General features: G+C 36.6%; 1 long non-coding RNA gene across 3 annotated transcripts; it reads left to right on the forward strand.

Annotated features, from left to right (window-relative positions):
* Positions 1-1,687: 1,687 nt before the first annotated feature.
* Positions 1,688-5,428, forward strand: LOC145626805 (uncharacterized). 3 transcript variants are annotated; one of them, XR_014111081.1, is made up of 4 exons: positions 1,688-1,867; positions 1,953-2,143; positions 3,880-3,963; positions 4,841-5,428. It is a non-coding gene; the product is annotated as an uncharacterized LOC145626805 (long non-coding RNA). The 3 variants fall into 3 exon arrangements; XR_014111080.1 differs by having other exon boundaries at positions 1,688-2,143; XR_014111082.1 differs by having other exon boundaries at positions 1,691-2,143; positions 4,815-5,428.
* The last annotated feature ends 3,211 nt before the right edge of the window (positions 5,429-8,639 follow it).

Genomic DNA, 8,639 nt, shown 5'->3' on the forward strand with positions numbered 1-8,639 from the left:
TTTTGTCCCAAATCTCTCTTTTAATTATTTATTTGTTTGATTTTATTATTTTCCTTGAAGTTACTAACGTGTGTATTTTGTTATTAGAAAGAGGTACGAGGCATCCAAGTAAGTACTTTAAGGGTTTTTATTGATGTTATTATGTAGAAATCATGCTTAGATTGTTATTTTAATTCCTAGTATCATGTCTAGGGTAACTTTAATATCAAGTATGATTAAAAGTATGATGCTTCCTATGTTCTTCCTAATATTTATAATTGTTAGTATCATGTTAGGGTTAAAGCTTTGATTTTTATTGCTTAGTGACATGCTAGGGTTTGTTATTAATCTCGTTAGTATCATGCCTAGGATCTTGCTATTATGCTTTATCATGATTATTGTTATAATTATTATTTTATTTAATATTTCGTTGCTTGATATTTATTATTTATTGCTTGATAACACCTTTTATGCATGTTTAAAGGAAATTTGTACTTGTAATCACGCTTAATAAGATAATTAGTTATCTTGTTTAGGGTTAATTTGATTATAATTCAAGTGATCACCAATAATAGATTTGTTTGTGCATTAATATTCAACCAACATAGATAAACAGGTTTAGGGTTAATCTTATTGATTGCATGTTAGTCAGAAAGCGCACATGAATACGATCAGAATAAAGTAGAGGCCTATTATTAGGGCAGGTTTAATCTCTTTTAGGTTGGATTTGTACCTTCATCCCCGAACTAACAGTCATGGTTCAAGACCTATTGGAGTTAACGATCTCTTGGATCGTTACGGGGTGTAACCTTCACCCTATGAACGGTTTACAAGTTCCTAAAACTTGTTGGCGACTCTTTTGCTCTATCTTCTTTCCCTTTGGACGCCACCGTACTTTAGTGTATGATCACAGTGGGGTTCAAGCTAGGGGTAATGCTTGAAATATTCCCTACAGTTTTTGGCGACTCCACTAGGGAGGATTTCTATTTTAATTCCTGAAATTTATTCCGGCAATAATTTAGAATGAGTGGATGAGACTCGAAAAGTTCTAAGTATTTCATGTGCGTAATTTTGATTAACATTATTGTCATATGCATAAAAAAAGATCTCATTGGAAAGACCATCCGTAATGAGTTAAAACATAGGATTTTTACATGTAGGAAATTTGGGTAATATCTTACACAACTAGGGTCGAAATAACACTGCGCGAAACTGGAAAATTTTATCGAGCACATAAAGCTGTTGAGGCATGTAGGAACTAGCGTCAGCGAACAGAGATTAGCGCCAGTATTTTGACTTTAGCGCTAGACGTCAGCTCTGTCGCCAGGCGCTAAAGTCAAAAGCTGGCGCCAGCCACTAGTGGAAAAATCGTCATTTGTAACGGGTCATTTGTAACGGGCAAGGCTATGCCCGTTACATTAAATATATCCGTAACGGGCAAAATATTGTCCGTTACAAATAATATAATATTTGTAACGGGCACCATATGCCCGTTACGAATACTATATTACCCGTAACGGGCAAAATATTGTCCGTTACAAATAATATAGTATTTGTAACGGGCACATTCCTGTCCGTTACAAATACTATATTGTTCGTAACGATCACCATGTGCCCGTTATGAGTACGTGGCGCAACTGATGAGAGTGGCCCATTACTCATTTAATACAGAGTATTAGGGTTTTTACTCCTTTAGCCGTCAAACCATCTCATTTCGCTCAATTTCTCTCTCTCTCTCTCTTCGTTCTCCTCCATTTCATCACCCTAAATCCCAAATTTTACCTCTTTCTCTCTCCTCCGAATCACATCAATGGTAGAAGACCCAATTCAGAATGTCTTTTGTACAAATTTCAATACCCAGAAGTGGATATGGCGGTGATCATTGAAGGTCAAGATCTGATTTGATTTAATTCATTTTTTTTGTTTTTTTGCGATTTGATTTTGATATTTTCTTGTTTGGAGTTGATGATTAGGTGAGAAGGGTTAAGGATTTGAGCTCGATTGTGTAGAATATGAAGATGGATTTAGATGAGAGGGATTGAGATGGGTTCGAATTCAGAGAAGAACAATTCTGATCTTCCCAAAATCGACAATAAAATCTTTGGCGGTTCCGTCATGACTAAACGTGGAGCTTATGCTGCCATTTCTTACATGGCTTGTGCTGGTATTTTACCACTCTTCTCTCCTAGGTTTTGTGATCTCTTCTAGTTGTTGGTGATTTTTATTGTATGTGATTGTGATTCGGAATGATGAATTGAATTGAATTTTGTTGATGAATTGCTGTGGATTCAAAAAGTGTGGTGGAATTGACAAATGGTTCATCAGGTTTGTAATTATGCCACATTATGTTCTAGGATTTTATTCATTTTCAGTCAGGTTTGTAATTATCCCACATTATGTTCTAGGATTTCATTCATTTCAGTTCGAAACATCTACTACCTTATTTGGTTATTATATATTGAGTCAGTGAAATGGTTTTAGGCATTAGTTCCAAAACCATTGCTTAAATAAAATTTCAAGTTATGGTTTCGTTATTGTTTTTTGGTATAATTATAGCAGTTAGAATTGAGTCATGGAGGTCTACTGACGCTAAGGTGGATGTGATTTAATATATATGGAATTGAAATAGACAAAGGAATGCCGAGCTCGAATTCTAATGATAGTAACATGAATGGGCTTTTTTTTTTCTTTTCCTTTTCCTTTTTCTTTTTTTGTTTTAATTGGCAAATTGTGATTCATTTTCATCTTCAGTAGAGTTAGATTTCGTTGTCTCACTGTCTTGCCCTGATTGTGGACTAGATTAATATGCCAGTTGTTGTTTGACTTGTTGCATGTCACTTTGTTAGAACTAGCTTACCCTTGTATATGCATAGATATAACACACACTATGTCTTAAATGAGATCCTCTTTAGTTGAGGCTTGTCAATAATGTTGATGTTCTTAGGTCCTGACTTAAGGTGTCAAATGTATGTATTAAAAAATTGAATGTGTCCTTATTAGCTGTAACATTGAGTGCATTATTATTGCAAGTTTATTCAATCTGTTGGCTTAGAGTCTATTGCTAGTTTGTCACAGCTTTGCAAGTTTGTTATCAAAGTGCATGGAAGGAATGGGTGTGTCTTTGGGTTGATTAAGTGGAAAATAAGTAACAAGGTTCATAGAGGAATCTACGTGCTCAGCTTGCTTATTAGCCTGTCTGGATTCTTAAAATTGATGATTCTAGATCTTTTGTTCATCTTAGGAAAGTATTCGCTTTTAATTAGCATATATACTGCTCTTTTTTTGCTATGATGTTGATTTCGAAGGCACCTAGGAGATTTCATCCTGTATCAGCAAGGCAAGGGTAGGTACCTGTCTTTACAATTGGCATCATTAGTAAAATTCTATACTAGATCTTATTTTGACTCTTGAGGAAGACTGCCGTGCTGAGTACTAGATCTTCACTGTTCAAAAGGAACAATTCTTCTTCACTCTAGACCTCTGACTATCTGAAATTCTGTTAAATGTTAATGCGACTAATAAAACACCTTACAATTCATCCTGATTTTGAAGCCATGATAATGAAAGGTCTTAGTGCCTAGAAAATTCAGATATTGAGTCAATTCTTACTTATATTTTCCAGCCTGGTGCCTTTGTGTAGAAATTTTAAATTCTTGGCTTAAATTGTGATCGATAGCCCACTGAAATATGGACTGTATAGACTTGTGAGAAAATAGGAACTCTAGTGAACCACCTATAATATTCAGACTTTTTTCTTTTAAATCATCTTGCATTTGGTGTTATTCTACTGTTTTCCTTGTGTTTATGCTCCTACAGAATAAGTTATCTCTTAATTATCCATGCATATCATTGCATAGCAATTTATCTGTTTTTGTGATGAAATCTTTTGGGGAATTTCAGAAGATGGAAAGGAGGCCAGAAACAGCGAAGCCCCTGAAAACAATCCTCAGTATACAAATGTATATGTTGGGAATCTTTCCCAAGGTAATGCAATGTCACTTACCCTCTTTTTTTGCTCCTTTTTTTTTGTTTTTTTTTTTTGTTTTTTCCCTTATTGTTTACAATTATAGCGTTCCATTTTTGCTTATACAACTAGATTTACTTGTTGTGCCCTACCCAGTAGCATCCTTATTGTGGCGGAAGGGTTGTCAAATATGTTGTTGTTTTCTTGAGCACACCATTTCATGTTTCTTATAATCACGTTAGATTTTTTAATGCATTTGAAGAATTTTGGTCAAATGTGCTGTGTTATGCTGTTCATTGGAGTAGGGAGATATGGCCTGAATTTTCATTTACATGAATTAGTGCGGTTAAATCTAAAATATTACGATAAGAACCAGAGTTATAAGAAATGATGATTGTTATACAAGGGTTTTTGACGAATGCTAGAAGAGAATGGGTAGATTTTACCGCTGATTGACTACATTTAGAATAGTGTAGAATAGTGTAGTACTAGATCATTATCATGATAACTTTTTTTTTTAATTTTTTTTTAGTAATTATGATGTAGACTTAATTTAGTAGTTTAACTAGCTTATATACCCAATTGTAGTATAAAAGAGAAAAAGGGTTGCATCATTCTTTCATTTTGCCTTTGATGTTGACTGATTTTCATCTTTTTTGGGTCATTCTAGATCTTGTGTAATGAGAATTATGTAATGTGGGTTTATTGCATTTTATATATCTGATTTACTAACTGTACAAAAGCTTTGTTTTTGATATATGAAGTATTATTGGATTCATGATGGAAATCATACCACTTTAAGCTTGTTACATTGTCTTTGATTTATAGAAATCTGTTGTTGATTACCCTTTACATTGTCTTTAATTTATAGAAATTTGTTTTCTGCACTCAATGAAGCATTAAAGCATGAAGTGGAGAGGCTTAGAATGTCCACAGGCGAAATGATGGGTCCTTCAATACTAATCTAGCATGCAATACGATCCTTCTCCCTTTTACTCGCTACCTCAGCAACACGTCTCTCAAGGCCAACATAGTATGCAAATGCCATCATTTCATCAATCTCGGGGAAATAATAATAACATGCACCATATGCATTCATCCAATTCCCAAAACCCTTCAGAATTTATGCCGAATGATCCCCTGGGATGATTGATTACAAGGGCTTGACATTGGCAGCAGAGGAACACCCGCTGTGAAATCTGAAGGTGCCTCGATGTCTGCCAGTGAGAGTAGCACAACATTTTGACATGATATTGAGTCTTTCTTTGGTGATCATTATCACTTCTTGGGCCTTTAATTGGGTGATAACACTTCAATTTTGTAGCTAAATTTCATGATTTCTCTAACCAAATTCATACTGTTATAATGATGTCAGATGAAATTTGCTGAGAATTTTAACAGGAAGTCATAAGTGTGTAATACAGGATTTGTCTAGCATTTACATGATATTTTGCTACAAATATGCAGGTGTTATTAGTATTGTTGTTTGTCAAGGAACAATAAATCTTTTAGAATGTAATAATTTGGGTGGTAAATGGAAAGAAGAATAGGGGTATTTGTAACTAGCACTTGAAATGCTAGTTACAAATTCCCCTAATTTTTTGTCTTATTTGGAGATTATTCGTAACGGACATTGTAATTGCCCGTTACGAATAATGGGTTATTCGTAACAGACATTTCAGGTGCCCGTTATGAATAAGTAGTTATTCGTAACGGACAATGTAAGTGCCAGTTACGAATAAGTAGTTATTCGTAACGGACGGTGCCCGTTACGAATAATAATGACCATCCGTAACAACCGCATACGTAACGGATGCTGCCCGTTACGGATGGGCCCTTATTGCCCGTTACGGATGACCTTTTTTCCACTAGTGAGCCTCTGTTTGCTGGTGCCAAGTTCTTCCAATATCGAGCCAGAAATATGCGTTCTAATTTCGACCAGTTTTTAGCATTGTTTGCTCAATGCTACTTCCTGATTGAGTTTTTATCACTTTTCTGAAACCCATATGTGTTCTACATATGGACATAACCCTCTGGGAATTCATGCTCCATCTACCTGATTGAACGCTCTGAGCAACAAAGGGTACATCCGAGAATGTTGAATTCACCAAACCATGGAAGCGAGTTTTTTCTAAACTCGCGGTGTACCATCCACTCGCGCCAACCTTCACGGTTAGGCTTCCGCGCGGTGCATCCGGACAATTAACCATGGACCCTCTTTGACTAACCCATATCCCGAAATTTAGAGAATTAGAGCCATGGTTAGGTTGCAAACTCATTGCATCATATTGTGCCTACTTGACTAATTGTGCATTATTTGTTGTGCATACTCTATTTGTTTTTTCCTAACTGTTTGTTTGACTTGTGCTAAGATTAAATAAATTAATGACTAAAAGAAATTTGCTTAATTAATTAATTAATTAATCAATTTGAGTAAATAAAGTCTAATATTTTAATCAGAGTTGACTTAGTACGACTTTAGGTATACCCCTGTTGAGCAATAATACCGAAGACAGTTTCAGAACGACGCTCCAGCAATGGCGCCAAAGTTTGACCTGTAGCGCCACTCTGTGGAGTGTAGCGCCTGGCGACAATCCTGTCGTCTGGCGCTACACTGCAAAGAGAGGCGCCAGTCCTATCGTTTTGACAACAGTTCGATTTATTGCTCGAGTCATCACTTTGTGTCCAATTTGCTAATTAATTCGGTTAAATTTTACTGTTAATAATGCCTTGTTAAGTCATTAACTGAGTCTAGGCACTAAGTCCCATGGTCTTACACAAAAGTCCAAGCATGTCACTTACACTCACCACATAACGCACACACCAATACATACTTTGACCATGTCTAAGAAAGTCTTGTATGCGCTTTTTTTCCGTCAATTGTTTTTAGGGGGGTAAGTCGGATATTAATCCTCCTATTTAAATCCCTTGATTAAATACCATACTTGATTCCTAAAAATATATACCTTATTTTTGCCTTATTTTTGCCAAAAATATGCACCTATTTTTACTTTTCCTCTTTAAAACCGTAAAGTCAAGGTCGATTCGAGTCAAATAATTAAAACAAAAATGGTTTAAATTACAGCGCGTGGTCAAGAAAGGAAGGGCGGTTAATCAAAGACAATCTTTTTGTAAAAGTCCAACTTTTCGACAAACCCATCGCTCGTTAGAGGAAAGCTAGGACAGTAATGGCAACACAAGAAGAAGTCAATGAGCTCATGAACCAACTGGTTACCGTGATCGAGGCATTAAAGATTCTAACCCTCAAGATCGATGATCCCGTGAAACAACAACAGATGGACCTCATGCAAGAGAGTCTGATCAAGCTATCTAGAGACTACAGGTTTCAAGGGATTAGCTCACAAGGGGTCTCGGTGGACAAGGATCTTCTTCCACAGAAGTTCAATGCCAACGACATCCCGAAATTCAAAGCAACTAATAACCCTTATTTTCATTTAAGAGCCTTCGAAACAATAATGAGTATTAAGGGTATCGACAAGAAAGTGTTCCCCTCTCTGTTCTCACTATCTCTCGAAACCGTTTGCCAGCAATGGTTCTTTTCTCTCGAGAAATAAAAAACCTCCACCTTGGAGTCCATAGCAAACACTTTCGTTGATAGATACAAATGCAATATTCAAGTTGAGAACGACCATAGGGAACTTGAAATCCTCAAGCAGAAGGAGAATGAAGGCTTTACCTCCTTCTTTAACAAATGGAGAGAAACCTCAGCTAAGATGATTGAGGTTCCCAATGAAAAAGAGTCCGTAAGGTTATTCATCAAAAACCTTCAAGATAAGTACTCCAAGCATCTCAAATATCAGAATAATCTCCATACCTTCAAGGTCGTCTATGACATTGGAATTAATATTGAAGACGACCTGGCTAAGTTGAAAGCTGCCAACAATAACTCCAACAGTGGCTGGAAAGGCAAGAAGAACGACAATCCTTCTTCTTCCAAAACCACCCACTCAAACAATGTTAGCACTTTTAACCTAGGTGAAGTCCTTGCTATGAATAATCAAGGACAAAAGAAACCATTTAGGAGGAACTTTACTCCTGTTGGCATGAGTTATGACACCGCATTTGACCGATTAAATGCAAAAGGTCTTATAACTCTTATTGGACCATTTGGGGACCCACCAGTCGAAAAGAGGACGGCTAACTGGAACCCCAATGCACATTGCAAGTATCACCAAGGTAGGGGCCATCTTTCCGAGAACTGTTGGAAGCTTAAAGAAGCTATCCAAGACTTAATCGACAACAACAAGCTGCAATTGCCCCCTGCCAGTAAGAAGCTAAGTATTGATAATGCGCCTCTCGCTCCCTCCTTGGCCATCTCTTATGAGGAAAACGAGGTTGATCCTTCATCTCTCATCAAACATGTCAAAGAAATCCATGCTATCAAAGAAGAGGAGGAGATCTTTTTCGACGCCATGGATAACCTTCTAGAATTTGCAAGTAAAGAGGACATACAATTGCTTACACTATCTATGATGGAAGGATCGCACTTGCTACGTGAAGCCCTCGAAGTTCTAAAAGAACTTCAGAAGAAATATGACGAGGTTCCACCCTCGAAAAATAAACCCAGAAAAGAGTTCACGCCCATGGGAACGATTTGTGAGGCAAAACGCTTTCCTTTACAAGTCACCGATAAACCCAAGAAGAGTAATAGACTCTACACTCCAATTGGGGTCCC

The sequence above is a fragment of the Chenopodium album genome, chromosome 4, assembly GCF_948465745.1.
Source record: "Chenopodium album chromosome 4, dcCheAlbu1.1, whole genome shotgun sequence".
Taxonomy (NCBI): domain Eukaryota; kingdom Viridiplantae; phylum Streptophyta; class Magnoliopsida; order Caryophyllales; family Amaranthaceae; genus Chenopodium; species Chenopodium album.